This window comes from Aquarana catesbeiana, linkage group LG01, assembly GCF_042186555.1.
Source record: "Aquarana catesbeiana isolate 2022-GZ linkage group LG01, ASM4218655v1, whole genome shotgun sequence".
Classification (NCBI taxonomy): Eukaryota; Metazoa; Chordata; class Amphibia; order Anura; family Ranidae; genus Aquarana; species Aquarana catesbeiana.
Window position 1 is genome coordinate 643,661,330 of NC_133324.1, and position 20,207 is coordinate 643,681,536.

Consider the following 20,207-nt stretch of genomic DNA (forward strand, 5'->3'; position numbering starts at 1 on the left):
TGTAAATTTAGTAGACACATATCCTGGCAGACAAAAATGCTGTAATTAAAGCAAAAGGTGGTTCAACAAAATACTGATACAAGGGATTGATCTGATGTGAAGTTATGCTGTTTTTGATTTTTTTTCTGACAAAAACTGTGTCTGTCTTCATTTCAGGCTGCAAAGCAACAAAATATGATTCTTTTAAAGGGGGTGATTCTTTTCTATACCCATTATATATAAAGCTTTTCAAGGAGTAATATATTAAATAAAGTATGTTAGGTTCTAATCATGCTAATATGTAATATTTGTAAAAGGTAAAGACAATAGACTAAAGCCCAACTTCAGGATTACCATACCACCCTCATCTCAAGGAAAAAAAAAGTTTCTAAATGCTCATTTTACTTACCTTAAGCCGTGGTTACATGATCCTCCTGCTGCCCTTCTGCTTACATCTGGCGTGTCCTTCTTCCGCGTGTCAACATTACTGCTTGCTTGTTGTGGACACTTCCTATTGGTAGTGCCCTCTCAAATCGATCTGCTTTAGAAAATGTACACAGGGGCGGTGAGGGAACCAGTCCCTGAAAGAATAAAGAGCAGTGTACAATGCAGAGCAGGAAATCACTATTTCCCATAGATTAAAACAGGACTTTCAGTGAGGCAATGAAGATGTTTTTGTGAGGAAGTATAAGAAGAAATGGAGTTATGGAGTTGGGCTTTAACATTCAGTAATGATGCAGCATTAAAGTGTCATTATTAAACCTGACTATGAAAAACTCTCATTACATGCTGTATAACAGAGTGTTCATACTCACAAAGCCACTAAAGCATTTGCTATGTGTAGAATGAAATATACCTGCGTGATCCTGCCTTCAACTATCCCTCCTATCTTCTTTGTGTCCCCACTGCAGCCTGAGATTGTGTAGACCAGCTGGTGTCATCTGCTGAGCATGCTCCAGTTCTAGTTGCCTTCTAAACTCTTAATTTCCTCCTTTTTCTTATCTGTGCAGCCCACATGAGTATAGAGTCACACATCTGGGCATATACACAGTACTAAATGACACTCCCACCCCCCCTCCTTTATGTCCTCCTACTTCAAAACACTATAGGGCCTTGGATGCAGATGCAGTGTGAACAAAATGAAAGCTAGTGTAAATCATCTTTGACTCTGTCTAAACCATATGAATGCACCAAAGACACACATTTGATGTGCAATAAAGATTTATTAGGTGTTATAAAACTGTTATTTAATATTTATAATCTAACTTGATTTGCTCTTCTGAAACTGGTTCTGTTAGTCATGTGACTAGTGCAGCACCCATCAGGGCCTTGCAGACACAGACTCACACTGTATAGAGCATACGTTGGTAGAGTAATAGAAGCCATTCCCAGCAGATGCAAAAGTACAGGAAAAGATCATGTGATCTTGCAACAGTGCTGTGGCAATAAGGTACTTAGAGAATTAAAAATAAAAACAAAAACAAATTACAGTGACATGATATACAGTGTACAGTAAAACCTTGAAATGCAAGCATAATTCATTCTGGACACATGCTTGTAATCCAAAGCACTCGTATATCAAAGGGAATTTCCCCATAAGAAATAATGGAAACTCAGATGATTTGTTCCACAACCATTTATTAATAAGTCCTTCAGTTTGTAGTTCATATTAAAAGATTATAGCAATGTGTGGTTGTGTAACCATAAAATGTCCATCCACAAATGTCAGCCTCCACAAGGGGATTAGAAGCAAAATCCAGCAGGAGCTACAGAGTATAAAAGAGAAAAGAGGTGCCTCTAAGTGTAGCAATATGGTTACATTTAATGAAGGTTTTTACATTTAGCAACTCACATGGTTGATGATTAAAATAGGCATATCTATGTATGCAGGCATCCGGGGAGGATGGTCTGTGGACAGCTTTACCCTGGATGCCTGCATACTTAGATGTGCCTGTTTTTATCATCAACCATGTGAGTTGGTAAATGTTGCATCTTCATTAAATGTAACCATATAGCTACACTTAGAGGCACCTCTCTTTTATACTTAATTGTGACATGATGTTACTATATCAAGACATCGCTTGTTAATCAAGTCAAAATTTATAGAGAAATTTTGCTGGTCTTGCAAACCTCTCTCAAACTAAATTATGGCATGTACACACGATCCAAATATTGTACGAAAACGGTCGTCCGAGGAAGGATCGTACGATATTCGGATCGTGTGTACACTGCTTTCGACAGCCGATCACGACCGTTCATCCGATATTATTCGATCGGACATACCCGAAAAATTTCCTTGTACAATTCCAGATCATACCATTTTCGTTTAGTCAGTATAGTTGTTGTCCGAAAATACAATACAAATACATTACAACACATAACATCACTTCCGTTTTTTTTTGTCTGTCGTACGAGAATTTTCGTGACTTTATTTAGCTATTCAATTTCTACTTGTGACTATTAAGCGAGAACGGTTGTACGATCGGTCATACGATATTCGGATCGTGTGTACAGGCCATTATTCTCAATCCAAGGTTTTACTTTATATGGTTTATGTGAATTAATTATGGCAACTAACACTTTTCTGTTTAGTATCACTTTAAGTGAATAAACATATTATTTTATCTGTTAACAATCTCTCCTCTTTTCTGTTTTAGCTCATATGAAACGTATTTCTGTACATGACTTTTACAAGGCTCTTCAATTTGACGGATGGGAGAAACATCTTCAACAGTAATACTGGCTGTATTTGCTTAAGCGTGTAGAAAGCAGTAGCTCATCTGTATTTCAGTAGGAACCAAAGGTTGGTCTTTGTTAAATATTGTTTTGTGTATCCCTTCACTCATGCTGGAGGCAGAGCATTGTTTTTGCTAGAGAATATGTAGGAAGGAAATGTAAACATGACCTATGTCTAATGTCGATTTTTTTTAATGTTTGAAGTTATGTTTATTTCTCCTTTACCCTAATGTTAAGAGCACTGTTGTGATTTTTAGACACATAGGCGCCAGGGTCAGGAAAAACTGGACCCTTTTTTTGTTGTTTTGAAGTGGGATATGGTTAGAACTACTGCCAAGAATTTTTTGCTACTTGGGTTGCGGGAGACAGAAAATAATAAAAACATGTTTTTAGTAGAGTGGGGATGGGTTTGAGCAGCCATCAGTCTCAAACTTTATACTCAGGGAGGAACACCTAAAATTATTTTAAAGATCTTGGGGAACCCCTGCTAAAGCCAATTCATTAGGGGGGGGGGGGGCATTGGGAAAATTGCCCCTTATATTGGTGGTCAGTGGAAGAAAAAAAGCTTTGGCTGCTATACTCACCTTCACTTCCTTACAGACTCATCTATTCACCAATCTAGCACCAATCTTTGATGGGGTTGAATGACCCTCAGCATCATTTAATCTTTAATTTTTCTGTAAGCCCAGGGTGTGACGGCCCTGCTACTCACTATTGTCTAAAGCCCCATACACACTATTAGATTTTCTGCAGATTTTTGTCTTCAGAATTACCAAAACCATGCCTGCCTGATTGCATAGAGATTGAAACTCTTAAGGTTTGACCTCATATTATATGGTTTTGGTAAATCTGAAGACAAAAATCTGCAGAAAATCTAATAGTGTGTATGGGGCTTAAGGCTGGTCATTGGCGGTCAGTGAAAGAAATGGCCCTCCCCCTTACAGTGTTAGTCAAAATGCTCACCTTACAGGAAGCATAAAAGATAATTGTCATGCCACTGGCTCTGCCACCCTAGAACTATGCAGGCATCATCAAACAGGAGGTCAATAAGCCACAGCTCAAGGAACTGCCAGCAACCTCTGAGGAAAACCTGGTCGAGGAAGGCAGGGTGAAGCCCCATACACACGATCGGAAATGCCTTCAGCAAAACTCTGATGAGAGATTTTGGTCGGAAAATGCAACCGTGTGTATGCTCCATCAGACTTTTGCTGGCGGAATTCCAGCCAGCAAAATATTGAGAGCATGTTCTCTATTTTTCGGTTGGAAAAAGTTCCTATCCGAAAATGCGATCGTCTGTATGCAATTCCGACACGCCAAAAATCACGCATGCTCAGAATCAAGTATGAGACGGAAGCGCTCAGTCTGGTAAAACTAGCGTTCGTAAGGGAGCTAGCACATTCATATCACGCTGCAAATTATTGGATCTTTTAATGCAGCGCATTCTTTTGTTCTTTATAATGCTAGTAGAATAAAGTTGTTTTGCTGCTGATATTCACACAAAGTTCTGACAAACGTACTTCTTTATTATTTCTCGTGATCTCCTGAATAATCATTTTTGTTTTTAAATTCAGATCTCCATAATAATGTTTAGAATTATTTTTTATAGTAATTTTTAAAAATTTTTTAATCAAGATCTCCTGTTTTTTGGATTATTTTTAAATTATTTTCTAGTGATCCCCATATTTTTTTTTGTGTGTCAAGTTTCCACAACAACAATATCATCTTGTATTTTTATAAAGCTCAAGGAGGTTGGTTGGTGTCCCTTGTTAATTAGACATTGTATTTTTGAAATGTACCTGACTACTAAAAAACAAACTGTCCTATTTGAAGAAAAACACATAGGCAAGTATTTTCATATATATAAAAAAAACATTTATTCTGGCTCATAATAACAAAATAAAGAGGAAGGCAACGCCGGAGAAACTGCTTGAATTTGCGAAGCCTTTGGCCCCCAGGGCACACATCAACTGTAAATTAAAATTGGTAGCCTGAGAAGTCCATATTTAAGGGAGCACAATCTGCTCCAGGACTCCCCGAGGTCACGAACAGCAGCAGATGACATATATGTCCCCAGGCTGTGGTACTACAACAGCCTCCGTCTTCTGTCAGACCAGACAGAACCCAGCCCATGACTTTCTTGTCTTCCTTGCAGCCTTCCCTGCATGCTTCCCTGCAGCCTCCCCTGCAGCCTTCCTTGGAGACTGTGGCTCTGGGGGTGGACTTGTGGCAGGTGGAGGAGGAGGATGGGTGAGTGCGAACAAAGTGAAAGTTATCACTCATTTGGCCCCTCAACATCTTATCACAATATAGGCCTCAATCTCGAATCAGTATAGGCCACTGATGTCCCAAGTTAAAATATTACCTTTGTTAGAACGTTCGGTGCTTCCGGTCCTCCTTCCTACGCACACAGAACGTAGGTACGACACACGTGTGTTAGCTTTATATACACTGCACATGCATGAAACTCCGCCCGCGTCACCCGCCCCTGACGTTCTTTCTAGAATATTCCCCGTCCCTTCTCTTTCAGCGCAGTGGGAGATGAACATGGCGGAGACACAGCAGGTGCATAATAGCAGTAACGAGAAGGAGGAAAGCCCGGAGTCCGAAACGCCCCGATCCTTAATGAGACTCTTGAGTCACCTTTTCCTATAAACTTATAGTGACAGAGCCTCTCTCTGTCACAATATATATATATATATATATATATATATATATATACACAGTGGGGACGGAAAGTATTCAGACCCCCTTAAATTTTTCACTCTTTGTTATATTGCAGCCATTTGCTAAAATCATTTAAGTTCATTTTTTTTCCTCGTACACACAGCACCCCATATTGACAGAAAAACACAGAATTGTTGACATTTTTGCAGATTTATTAAAAAGGAAAAGCTGAAATATCCCATGGTCCTAAGTATTCAGACCCTTTTCTGCGACACTTATATATTTAACTCAGGTGCTGTCCATTTCTTCTGATCATCCTTGAGATGGTTCTATACCTTCATTTGAGTCCAGGTCTGTTTGATTATACTGATTGGACTTGATTAGGAAAGCAATACACCTATCTATATAAGACCTTACAGCTCACAGTGCATGTCAGCGCAAATGAGAATAATGAGGTCAAAGGAACTGCCTGAAGAGCTCAGAGACAGAATTGTGGCAAGGCACAGATCTGGCCAAGGTTACAAAAAAATTCTGCTGCACTTAAGGTTCCTACGAGCAAAGTGGCCTCCATAATCCTTAAATGGAAGACATTTGGGACGACCAGAACCCTCCCTAGAGCTGGCCGTTCGGCCAAACTGAGCTATCGGGGGAGAAGAGCCTTGGTGAAAGAGGTAAAGAAGAACCCAAAGATCACCATGACTGAGCTCCAGAGATGCAGTCGGAAATGGGAGAAAGTTGTAGAAAGTCAACCATCACTGCAGCCCTCCACCAGTCGGGGCTTTATGGCAGAGTGGTCCGACGGAAGCCTCTCCTCAGTGCAAGACACATGAAAGCCCGCATGGAGTTTGCTAAAAAACACCTGAAGGACTCCAAGATGGTGCAAAATAAGATTCTCTGGTCTGATGAGACCAAGATAGAACTTTTTGGCCTTAATTCTAAGTGGTATGTGTGGAGAAAACCAGGCACTGCTCATCACCTGTCCAATACATACCCAACAGTGAAGCATGTTGATGGCAGCATCATGCTGTGGGGGTGTTTTCCAGTTGCAGGAACAGGAAGACTGGTTGCAATCGAGGGAAAGATGAATGCGGCCACATACAGGGATATCCTGGACAAAAACCTTCTCCAGAGTGCTCGGGACCTCAGACTGGGCCGAAGGTTTACCTTCCAACAAGACAATGACCATAAGCACACAGCTAAAATAATGAAGGAGTGGCTTCACAACAACTCCGTGACTGTTCTTGAATAGCCCAGCCAGAGCCCTGACTTAAACCCAATTGAGTATTTCTGGAAAGACCTAAAAATGGCTGTCCACCAATGTTTACCATCCAACCTGAAAGAACTGGAGAGGATCTGCAAGAAGGAATGGCAGAGGATCCCCAAATCCAGGTGTGAAAAACTTGTTGCATCTTTCCCAAAAAGACTCATGGCTGTATTAGATCAAAAGGGTGCTTCTTCTAAATACTGAGCAAAGGGTCTGAATACCATGTGATATTTCAGTTTTTCTTTTTTAATAAATCTGCAAAAATGTCAACAATTCTGTATTTTTCTGTCAGTATGGGGTGCTGTGTGTACATTAATGAGGAAAAAAAATGAACTTAAATGATTTTAGCAAATGGCTGCGATATAACAAAGAGTGAACAAGTTAAGGGAGTCTGAATACTTTCCGTCCCCACTGTATATATATATATATATATATATATATATATATATATATATATATATATATATATCATCCCGATATTGTAGAATTAGAGGGATATAAGGGTGGAGGCATGGAGGCAGTTGCTGCTACTGCCTATTCACGCATGCACCCCCAAAGTTGAAGATTGGGACTATCTCGGCACTTGATAATAACTTACAATTGAAAAGAACATAAAAATTATATAAATTTTAATGACTGCAATACAAAATTACATAACTAGTGTATACATACAATAATAAAATCAGGAATATATACCTCACTGAATACAGTAAATAACGGGTGAAACCCGCAAAGTTTCTGTAGAGGGGGGTATACAGGATTTTTATCTCAACCGGTTTTGCGGTCAAAACCGCTTCTTCAGGAGGAACAGGTCTACAAGGCAATTGAAAATCTTTAATTCATAAACAGATTAGAAGGTATGCAGCAGACATAGGTAATCACAAAATAACATAGTACAGAGGTAATAAAATTGAGGACTGGCTCACCCACTCAGGCAGGTTCAATGGGATAACAGGACCCAACACAAATCCCCGCACGGAGGACACGATGGATTATGAGCAGACTCTGGGTAAATAGATGGTAAAAAAATGTATATATAATTATGATAAGGAAACTAAAATGTGGGGGGAGTGCACACCCGGGTGAGGAGGAGGCTGGAATGGGGAGTGATGAGAATGGGGGCAGTAGAGGGGAAAGAAAGGGGGGAAGGGGAGAGGGAGGGATGGGTAGGTAGTGCAGAGGGGTGGGATGGGACAGGTGGGGAAGGGGGGGGAGGGGTGGGGAGGAGGGAGAGGGGGGAGGGAGGGGGGAGGGAGGAAAGGTGGGGCAAGGGGAAAGAGAGGGAAGGAGGAGAAGGGGGGTTTAGGAGAGGGGGGGAGAGGGAGGGGGGGGAAAGGGGGAAAGAGGGGGGGGAGGAGAGGGGCCAGTGAAGGTGAGGGGAAAGGGAAGGGACGGAACGTGAAAGGATAGTGGGAGGGAAAAGGTTGAAGGTGATGGATGGGGAGTGATGGGGACACAGGAGGGGAGGAAGGTACCGAAGGAACCCCCAGGGCATAAAAGTGCTGTGAATTGTATACTGATAAGAAGGACTAAAGAGATAGCAAGCTGACACTCACCGGATGGTCAGTAAACCGGAAGTAAGCGCATGAGCTGTGTGTAGCGAGGTATGGTCTGAGGCAAGCAGCATCAATGAGTGGCATGGGGGTAATCCTGAGTTCAGTGAACATTATGGTTTGGGGTTACAATGATGCTAAACAAAATAAAAGCATGGCAGCCTCATCTAAAAGATAAAAATGAAAAAAATATGACCAGCATGGATAGGATCAAGGTTCCGAGGGTCAGGGGTCAAGGGGGATAGTAGAGAGGGCAGGGAAGAAACACATATAGGAATGAAAAGGGACACAACAGTCCTGCAAGGCTGGCAAGGGTGTAAGGTACCCCCCCTGGCCTCAATGAAATGGTATCTTACAAACTTTTTTTGTGAGTTTTTGTGATCCTCTTTGTGACTCTTCCGAAGATACTCCCCTTCCCCTCCCCCCCCCCCCCCTTTCCCTGTCTCCCCCCTGTATCCCCCCCCTTTCCTCCCTCCCTTTCCCTTTCCCTGCCCCTCCCCTCTTTTCCATGCTCTGCATCCCTTCCTTCCCTTCCCCCTCTCCACCCTCCCCCCCGTCACTCCCCCATATCCACCATATCCCCCATATCCCCCTTCCCTTGATGGGAATCGATACCTTCTGTTCTTTCTTCCTTTTTATTATTGTATTGTCCCATAGACACTTCACTTTGTGAATGATCTGTTTATTTGTGTTAGGATTGGTGACAGTCCTGGGGCGATATCCCCAGAGATAACTATCTAGTAATTTTTTCACAGTTTATTTGTATCCATTTTTAATAAATTCCTTTATCCATTGCTGTTAAGAGGATTCGCTCTCCCCCCTTCTCAGTGGTTATGGTGTCATGCGGAATCCTTGTCTCCTCTCCCCCCCGGCGGACATGTGTTTGCCCTGGCAGTCCTGTGTGTCCCTGCTTGCACTGTATGTCTTGGATCGAGATTCCTTCTGACATCAGCGCGTGCTTGCGCAGTAGCACGGGTTCGTGCACCTGCGCAGTGCAGGCAAACAGACCCGGTTACGTCAGACGCCGCCCACGTTGGCGTGCTCTGACTTCCGTGTTGGGGAGCCCTTATAGCGGCCCTGTTGGGACCGCTGTTCGAGCATGTCCGGACTCTATCCTCTGAGTTGCCTGGATGGATCATCTTTCTTAAGGTCAGTGTGCCCCTGCCCTGGATGTGGGAAGTCCCTTCCCTTATCACCTTACCACGTTCCTTGCTCTGCGTCGGTGTGTGTCCCTGCGATCAGTGCAGGAATGCGCCTTCCACTGTTTTCTGCAACCCCTTTCCTTTACATGTTACATGTCCCTGCGAGCTATGCAGAGATGTGAATTCCCTCATCTCACACATGTGTCTCTCACTCCGCCCTCTCCTGTACCTTTCACCCTTGCCAGCCTTGCAGGGCTGTTTTGTCCCTTTTCATTCCTATATGTGTTTCTTCCCTGCCCTCTCTACTATCCCCCTTGACCCCTGACCCTTGGAACCTTGATCCTATCCATGCTGGTCATATTTTTTCATTTTTATCTTTTAGATGAGGCTGCCATGCTTTTATTCTGTTTAACATCATTGTAACCCCAAACCATAATGTTCACTGAACTCAGGATTACCCCCATGCCACTCATTGATGCTGCTTGCCTCAGACCATACCTCGCTACACACAGCTCATGCGCTTACTTCTGGCTCACTGACCATCTGGTGAGTGTCAGCTTGCTATCTCTTTAGTCCTTCTTATCAGTATACAATTCACAGCACTTTTATGCCCTGGGGGTTCCTTCAGTACCTTCCTCCCCTCCTGTGTCCCCATCACTCCCCGTCCATCACCTTCAACCTTCTCCCTCCCACTATCCTTTCACATCCCGTCCCTTCCCTTTCCCCTCCCCCTCACTGGCCCCTCTCCTTTCCCCCTCCCCCCTCTCCTAAACCCCCCCTTCTCCTCCTTCCCTCTCTTTCCCCTTGCCCCCCCTTTCCTCCCTCCCCCTTCCTTCCTCCCCTCTCCCTCCTCCCCCTCCCCCCCTTCCTTCCTCCCCTCTCCCTCCTCCCCCCCTTCCCCCCCTTCCCCACCTGTCCCATCCCACCCCTCTGCACTACCTACCCATCCTTCCCTCCCTCCCCTCCCCTCCCCCCTCCCCTCCCTCTCCCCCCCCCTTTCTTTCCCTTCTACTGCCCCCATTCTCATCACTCCCCATTCCAGCCTCCTCCTCACCCGGGTGTGCACTCCCCCCACATTTTAGTTTCCTTATCATAATTATATATACATTTTTTACCATCTATTAACCCAGAGTCTGCTCATAATCCCCCGTGTCTGCCGTGGGGGGATTTGTGTTGGGTCCTGCTATCCCATTGAACCTGCCTGAGTGGGTGAGCCAGTCCTCAATTTTATTACCTCTGTATTATGTTATTTTGTGATTACCTATGTCTGCTGCATACCTTCTAATTTGTTTACGAATTAAAGATTTTCAATTGCCTTGTAGACCTGTTCCTCCTGAAGAAGCGGTTTTGACCGCGAAACCGGTCAAGAGAAAAATCCTGTATACCTCCCTCTACAGAAACTTTGCGGGTTTCACCCGTTATTTACTGTATTCAGTGAGGTATATATTCCTGATTTTATTATTGTATGTATACACTAGTTATGTAATTTTGTATTGCAATCATTAAAATTTATGTAATTTTTATGTTCTTTTCAAAGTTCAAAGTAAGTTATTATCAAGTGCCGAGATAGTCCCAGTCTTCAACTTTGGGGGTGCATGCGTGAATAGGCAGTAGCAGCAACTGCCTCCACACCTCCACCCTTATATCCCTCTAATTAGCCAAAAGATCAGCAATCGTCTAAAAAGCTAGCATCGTAAGAACAGTTTATAATTTGCAGCACAGTTGCTATAAAACAGAATTCCAGTGCACAGTTTGCATTTAATGTACTATGGTGATATTTACTTAAAGCGTAACTTCACCTGAAAAGGGAAGTTCCGCCTTTTTTAATCCTTCTCCTCTCTTCTAACATTTTTTGGAGATTTTTTTTTTATAGCGAGAGGGTACCTACAGTATTTTTGGCAGGTGCCTGCTCCCACTTCCACTCAATTGCCTAGGCTATCCGGGTGGATGTTCAGCACTCCCTTTCCCTGCCCGCAACCTCTTGGGACACGTCACAGGTCCCAGGAGGCTGCAGGTCCATTTACAAAGTGCAGGGTAATGTTAAGTCGCAGGAAGTCACAGCCAACTTCCCACATACAAGATAGCGATGCTGGGGATCGGAACCTGAAAAACTGGCCTGGGTGAGGACAGTCGGGATCCCTGGACTGGTAAGTATGTGCGTAGCTGCTCACCTTGAATTTTTTTTTTGACTGTAAATACTTTTTAAGCATAAAAATTCAGACAGGACCCCTGCTCGTCAAGACCATATCCTCAGAACCCTCTAGCTCAGTGGTCTCCAAACTACAGCCCGGGGGCCGGATGTGGCCCTTTGGTTGCTTTTATCTGGCCCTTGGGGTACTATGCAATCTACTGACACCAACAATGGGGTATTATTCCATTATTCTTCTCACTGACACCATCAAAAGGAACCAATTCCTCCATCTGACACCAGTGGTGGGGCACACTTCCTTCCACTGACACCAACAATGAGACACTACACCTTCCACTGACACCAATGGGGCACTACTCCTTCCACTGACACCCACAATGGGGCACTATTCCTTCCACTGACACAAAAAAAGGGCCCAATTCCTCCCACCAACAATGGGGCAGAATTTCTTTAATTGGTACCAACGATGGGACACTAGTCCTCCAACTGACACCAGCAAGGGGGCACTATTCCTTCCACTGACACAAAAAATAGGGCATTGTAAACCCACACCGGAGGTCAGGACATTTTCTACTCCCACTAGCCATATTTCGCCCCACTAAAGTCTGAAAGACCATAAACTGGCCTTTTGTTTAGAAAGTTTGGAGACCCCTGCTCTAGCTAATTGCTGCAGCAGTTTAAAAAAACTTAAAAGTGGGAGGGTCTGTCTTCAGTTGTCTATGTGGCTGCCTGAAGGTGTGGACACTTCCCATTGACTGTCAATTGGAGAGATTCATTCAGGTCTGAAGACTCCAGTGGTAACAGGGTGAGGGCGCAACAAGACTAGTCAGTTTCTGCCCCAGGCTGCAGCAGTGAATCACTGGTTTTCACTCCTGGCAGATATGACAGGTCAGCTGATGGCAAAATCAGCTGAGTAGTAGCAGAAATTGAGCAAGAGAACAAATTTATCTAGAGAACTTTTTCAGTATTAGCAGATGACCTCTTGGTGCATCGATATCTAGTTTTACTGAAGTCATCTATGTTGAGGTAGGAAACTAATATAGGGTAACAAAGTTATTTCAATCTAATAATTTCTTGTTTATAATGTCTCCTGTTTATGGTTTTAAAGGGGTTATGTACCTTATCTATAACTTTATCAACCCCATATTCAGATTCTAAATAGTTAATGATATTTGGCAGTTGTGATGGGTGTGTGCTTGTTTCCAGTCATAGGATATAGCTGTCCACAAAGTTGTCTTCCAAAGCCTGTCAAGACCTGCCGTGGCAGAGCAATAAAAACATTTTTTATGGGTACAAGAGCTGTGACATACTGTATGGGTACTTCGCATACACGAGTAGGCTTGTTTTTTTTTTTAACCATACCTCTTTAAACCCCAGTTGACACACTTAGGTCACACCCACCCTTTCACCAAGGCACGCTACATACACAGCATTGTTACTCGTCCTGGTGTGCTCAGAGTTGCACCAAATCTTTTACAATCCAAGTAATGCCCCTGGTATATATTGTCTTATTTTACAGGTATGCTTGGTTTAACCAATTTTCTACAGTGACATAATCACTTTGAGAAGAACTATGGTCAATTTATACCTGATTTTACAAGTCAATGAAGACACTTTCTAGTTCCATTTCTATATGTCTATGCATTTGCTGCACTCCTTTACAATACCTTGAAAGCTTTTTCATAAACACAGGAGCAGATGTATAAGAAGTTAACTGACATTCAGTGACAGTACTGAAATAAGTACACAGAATAACTGAAAAACAAGGTCTGAGTCATTGTAATCAGCTAGACATATAAACTATGATTGTAATGCTGTAAGCATAGACTGTTTGGGTCTGTTGCTGAAGAAAAGAAGTAGTAATTCCTCCTGTAGTGCCAAGTGCTTTGGAGTCTGATGTGGAAAATGTTTATAGTCCACTTTTTTATTGCAAACAATTGGAAGATCCCAGTTTAATAGTGTCAAAAGAGTGATGTGTGGAACGCAGATTGTTTATCTAGTATAATACTTTAGAAGGGTAACTTCCTATTGTTTAACGTTGTACAAACACACATACTGTACATTGCAAGGTGAGTATTAATATTTTATCAGTTTATAATGTTCTTCTACAGTTAGCATTCTTACCTTTGAATTGCATACATGTGTACACAGCACTTTTTTTCAGGTTCATTTGTACAATTTAAATTACTACCAAAGTTACTAGAAGCACAGGAAAGGCATTTTTACCAACATCTTATCATGATGTAGATCAGTCTTTCTCAACCTGTTTTAACCTCGAAAGAATCCTTAAAAAAAATTTCAGGTGAATTTATGTACAGCTCATGGTATGTTTGCGATCAGTGAGTTGTACACATAATAATGAATACAAGGAAAAAAATATTAAAATTCACCTTTTTAATGGGAAACTTAGGCTTAATTTTTGCAGCACAAATACTTATATATTGCCAGAAGATAAAAAAAATGTTTAAATCCCATAGGGATTTTTTTTTTAACGGGGTCATACAGAGCAATAAAAATTGACATGCATTCTAATTACTCCCCACTGTATCCAAAAACTGAAAAAAAAAAAGTTGTGCCAAAATCTGTTGAAAAAACTTATACATCATCACTAAATGATGATGAATCAAAAATTGAAAAAATATATATGGCACTGTCCAACATGAAAATAACCACCAAAGGATAATGGATCAAAGGGGGAATGAACCAAACATTGTCCGGTGTAGAAAGCATCAAAGATGGTGCATCATCAACAAGAGAGAGAGATGTGTATGCCCTTACCAGAACAGGTAGACTCAAATGTCAATGACAGAGAGTCATACAGGCAGGATGCCACAATCGGAAAATACACGATACTCCAAAGGGTACAGGACCTCAAGAATGGAATCCGGGGATGTAGTAGATGACCTTCAAACAAACCTCCGATGGAAAAAAGCACCGAAGCAGTCCACTGGGGGATTTTTTTTTTATCTTCTTTATTAATTTAGTGGCAAAAAAATGAAGCATGCTACCAACAAACAGGGGATGATTTCCTGTTTCTTGAACAATAATGAGTCTTTTGACTCCTCTTAGAATTTTCTTCACACACTGAAAAATTATCTCCAGCCAAAAGATTTTATTTTTTTTAAAGTTTGGATATGTAAGAGTAAAAACTTTGGTTACGTTTTTATTGGTGTCGATCCTTTTTCCTGTCCAGTAGGTGACAGCAGGATAAGTAGTGAGAGAATTGTTGTTTCCAGGGTAGCTGAAAACAGATTACTAACCTGACAAAGGTTCTAACCTTTCCCTGTTTTACTAATAAAAAATGTTTTGTAGCAATTTTTGTACGAATTGCACTGGTTTCCAATCACTTTCTGTCCAAACATGAGGTAAGGGGAATTTCCCCAGTGCGGAAGTAGTCCCACAAAATCTGATCCCTTCTTCACATTGTCAAAATCTTAAAACTGTATTTAAAGTGGTTGTAAACCAACACATATGCCCAGTGAAGTCAACAGCCTCAAATGATACAGAGAGATGAAATTAATCCTCCTACATCGGTTTTATTTGTTTATCTGCAGTCTTCTCTTCCCTACACCCCTTCAAAGTTGCAAAAAAGTGTTAAATTCTTTCTTCATCTGTCAGAAGCACAGAGGAGGGATAGAGAGGCTGCAGTTACAGTGTGTGAGAGCTGATTGGAGGAAAGGAACACACCCCCCTTCACACAACAGAAGAACTGTGTTCTGAATAGACAAACTTCATGATGAGCTCTCATGTAACAAAAAACTTCTCGGAAGTGACTCATGCTGATGAAGCATGAGAGAGAAACAACACTTAGAGCTATATATGTGCTTTGCTCAGATTTCATGACTGAGGTTTACAACCACCCAATACATGTAGCAAAAATGTCTCATGTGACCAGAAGAGGGAATCAAAGTAAGCAAAACATTATCAAAAATGTAAAATTATGAGGCTTAATGCTACCCCCTTACATAAAAATAAATAAATATAGAGCTTGCTGTATTTAATGTACTAAATTGCACAAGTTAGAGGGAACTATACAGCCACATTTTGAACTTGTACAGAGACATTTCAAGTTAATTGTTGTTTTTCTTTTGTTATTATTTTGCTCATAATCTTGTAATATAAAAACACATTTATTGCAAAGTATTTGTGTTGATGTCTTCTATAAATGTGTATTTTATGCTGTATATCCTTAAAAAATTAGTCAGGATAAGATAGCTAGGGAAATAAAAACAGATTCCAGTATCAAATCTATTTCTCATATACTTACTGTTTTTTCCCCTTGCTATTAGCATTGTGTTACCATGTTAAGCCCAGGATTACTCTTATATTAAATTTCCTCCCTGTAACTTTGATGGGACAAATTTAGTCATAAAGAGAAGGTGTAAACCAATTATACAAAAGCCTTCAGCAACAGACAAGGCATCTTTTAACGTTTCTGAAATTCCATTATGCAATGCCATTCCATTCCATCATTTGCTAAAATTCTGCTACATCGTTTGCTGCAAGTGATTTCTTCTTAACATACTCTTTTTTTTTTTTTTACATGGCTCTTTCTTCACAATTGTTGTAGTTGCCAGTTTCTGCAATACTCATTGGAGCGTTTTGCATAGAGTTTTTGTTTTATTCTGTTTATCATACTTATTTTCTTAAGAGAACATTGCGTTCTCTTCACTGGTTTAGCTTAAATGAACACAAATCTTCCCATTAGGATGCATATAGGAAGTTCCACTAATCATAGACGTGGTAATGAATCATGTCACACACTCCATTTAGGCTGCTTGAAGAGAACTTTGCTTTTTTCCTTATACTAGAACTGAATGTAGCAGATGTATGGTAACTGGAAACTGTTTTGTCTTTTAAACTTGTCACTATAGACCTTGAAATGATGCTATTAGCACAGTTCACGAAAAATGGTAGTGTGACTGAAGCATAACAGTTATGGCTAGTTAGTGCAAAGACTGTAGACTTTTCCTTAGAATATTGCTACTGGGCCAACATGATCTTTGTTAAGGTTGAAGTTCAGGAAAAACAATTCTTTAGTAAGCATTTTTTTGCCAATGAGTTTCACAAAGTAGTTTGTGACAGTCATAAGCAAAGCATCCTAAAGGTAATGCAACTGGGTTAGATCTTTCTTATCCACCCTTGAACAGCTGTAATCGATTAGAACACCCCTTGATATAAAGTTTTTAGAACTTTGGGAACACCAGCTGCATGTCAGGTATATTCAGCACTACCAACTGTAAGTTCCTTTATGATCCCCACAGAGAGACAGGCAGGGAAGCTTTGTAGCGGAGTGCCAATTTACTCACAATACCTAGATGCTGGTGTAAGCACAGAGGTAGCTGAACAAGTGATCTGCAGCCAGGGGGAGGCCCTCCATTGGAAGAACCGGGATGTGGGCAGCCAGGCCAGAGCCTAATTGCACACAGCTTCTCAGCTACTGAGTCTTCTAAGTCCCTACCTAGACTTCATTGAGAGGGATGCTGTTTATGAGGATAATTGCAAGTAGCTCTGTTCTGCACTGAACTGAAACAAAGTATTCATTCCTACTTGATAGTATGTTGTAGACGCTATGCTATGTATCCATCTATGCGTGTGCTGCTTTCATAATCAGACTCTACAGTGTATGAATGTTCGTTGCTATCCTGAACCTGTTTTCAATTATTCTGCAGTGTATGCTGGTTTATTTCTATCCTGAACTTTTTTACATTATTGTTTCTAACTTTGCACCTATTTAGTAAACTGCAAGTTACAGTTACCCTTTGTCTGATCATTCAACTGATTACCTATTCTGTTAAGGTTATGTGAAGTTTTTCCTTGCAGCCCGTGTGAGTGTTTTCTGTTTACATAAAAACCCATTATTAAGAATCTCTCTGTGGAATTCATAAAGAGTGTCATAGGTATTAGAAATTTGTATAGCAGTGGAGCGACAAATGGTGCAATTTGTGACAGATTCATGTACATGTCAGCAAGGTGCACATTTATCTGTCGCTGAATTGTCCTTGAAGAATTTTGTGCCAGACAGAATTTTTCCTGCGAAACAATTCTTACATGTTCGACACAATTTATTCCAACATGTAGGCAGTCATTTTTTTTAAAATTAAGAATAAACTTAAGTTTTGACCCATTATAAACCTACAAGACTCAAAGAAGAGCAGCATACTCCTCCATCATGGATTACAACATTACATGTAAGTAAATCTATTACAATAGATAGAATCTGCAAAGATCAATGTGCTACAAGTTAGTGTCAATTCAACTGTGCAAGGTATATAACCAAAGTTCCGCATACAATTTTGGGGAAGTCTCGCTCGCCACTGTGCCAGGAAGCAGGATGAAGAGTATGCACAAAGGAAAGGATACGAACTAGAAAAAAGAAGGCAAAAAAAGGAAAAGAAAAAATGACAGGGGAGGTAGTGGGGGCTGGTCAGGAGAACCCCACTACATCTGATCTAAACTCTGTGATCTGCAGCTTATTGAAATTAAGGCAAAGAAAAGGCTAAAGATGGGAGAAATTAGAGCATTTAAACAAACTGTTGGTGTCTTTAATGTGGGGGGTGTTATCTCCCCCATTCTCATAATATTGTTAAGCTCATCAACGCATCCCATGATATGTGGGATTTGGGGTGACCTCCAATATTTAGGGATTAATGCTTTGGCTGCAGAATGAAAAAAGAGCAGGAGACTTTTCTTTGTTTCTATTGGGGAACCTGGAAACATATAGAGGAATGCTAAATCAGGGGACTCTGGCCAGTTCGTGCCCTCAGTTTGATTACAGAAGCCAAAGAGCTTCTGTAATCTTTAATCTTTAACAAGGTGACCCCCAGATCCAACCCCCCATGTGAATGAGTATGGGGTACATTGTACCCCTACCCAGTCACCAAAAAAAAAAAAGAAGTGTAGTGTTACAAAACACAAGAGATGGTTTTTGACAAATCCCTTATTTAAAATGCTGTCTTCTTTCTCCAGTCTTCTCCCTCCAGTGTTTCTTCTCCCTCTTCTCTCTCTGGTGGTTTCTTCTTTCTCCAGGCTTCTCCCTTCGGTGTTTCTTCTCCCTCTTCTCTCTCCCGTGGTTTCTTCTACTTTCACTGCCTTCTCCCTCTGTTGTTTCTTCTCCCTCTTCTCACTCCACTTTTTTCTTCTCCCTCTTCTCTCTCCGGTGATATCTTCTTGGTCTGCTGCCCGCTGAAAATAAAAAAGCTCTTCCTCCGACACTGGCTGCTTCCATTGTGTCCGCTCCCACTGTCTGCCATTTCTAATATAGCCGTGGGGGTGTGGCCATCAGGTGACATCACCTGGAGATCTGCCCTTGTGATGTCACATAACGGCACAAGGGGTGGGGTCTCTGGGTGACATCACTGGATGGCCACACCCGATGGCTGAATTAGAAATGGCAGACAGCGGGAGCTGACCCCAGCCAGCATTGAAGGAAGACCGTGTTTTTTATATTTAGCAAGCACCGGCCGCAGACAAAGAAACACCGGAGGAAGAAGAAACCACCGGAGAGAGAAGAGGGAGAAGAAACACCCAAGGGAGAAGACTGGATTAAGAAGACACAGGTTTTAATTAAGGACTTGGCAAAAAACATCTCTTGTGTTTTGTAACACTACACTTCTTTTTTTTGGGTGAATGGATAGGGGTACAATGTACCCCATACTCTTTTACATGGGGGAGCCAGGATCTGGGGGTCCCCTTTGTTAAAGGTGGACTTCCAGATTCCAATAAGCCCACTGCCCGCAGTCCCCCACAACCACCTCCCAGGGTTGTTGAGAAGAGGCCCTTGTCCCCATCAGCATAGGGACAAGATGCTTTGGGGTGGGGGGCAGAGCTCCCTGCCCCAAAGCACCCCCCCATGTTGAGGGCATGTGGCCTGGTATGGTTCAGAAGGGGGGGCGCTTGCTCGTCCCCTCCCTTTCCTGACCTGCCAGGCTGCATGCTCGGATAAGGGTCTGGTATGGATTTTGGAGGGACCCCATGCCATTTTTAAAACAAAACACATAGATGTAAATGTGTACTATAGGAGACCATGTTAAAATGGACTGTAGTGCTTTTCTGCAAACTGCAAAAAGCGCTAAAAAATGCACAGGTGTGAACTTAGGGTAAAGCAAAAACATCCAGTTCCTGGTAGTTGTTAAATCTGTTTGACACCCTATAAAAACGCTGATGACATAATTATTTTCAATCTGTATATTTTGAGTATCGATGCTGGGAGAAGTTGTAGCCATTTTATAGTATATTGAATTACTGTTTGTACTTCCATATTAGACAGAGTCACAGTGACTCACCACCCTTAATTCTGACATGATACAATAACAACACATGGACTAATTTGATTCTTCTCATCCAGACCTGCAGCTCAATATCTACTTAGTTTCCTGACTTAAAATAATCCTGTCATCGGAGAGGTTGGATTTCATTTTTTGTGTGCTTTCTTAACTGTCTTCAAATCCTTCTTCCAGAGATCAACTTTTGAAGTTGACCTAGGAAGATTGTAGGGCATATTTTTAAAAGAATGACTGTGACATTCAACAATTAGTCACTGCATGTGAATCTTCCTGGTCAGGTATTTTAATTACAGGAAATACTTATTGGTTTGTGAATGTTTGGTGAATGTCAAACTCATTGATCATAAATATGCCCCTATAACTCTTCTCTGTTTAGTAAGGACATTACAATCAGGAAGAGAGCATATGAACTTGTGAAGGCTGGAGTTCTACACA

At 41.6% G+C, this 20,207-nt stretch overlaps 1 protein-coding gene across 16 annotated transcripts in view; it reads left to right on the plus strand.

Moving 5' to 3' along the window:
• BMPR1B (bone morphogenetic protein receptor type 1B) overlaps window positions 1-20,207 on the plus strand; it is a 700,361-nt gene that overhangs the window by 307,522 nt on the left and 372,632 nt on the right. For all 16 annotated transcript variants that reach the window (XM_073601167.1, XM_073601124.1, XM_073601147.1 and 13 more), the window contains one exon: window positions 2,637-2,782. The gene's annotated coding sequence lies outside the window, so the exon portion shown is untranslated. The remainder of the gene's footprint in view (window positions 1-2,636; window positions 2,783-20,207) is intronic.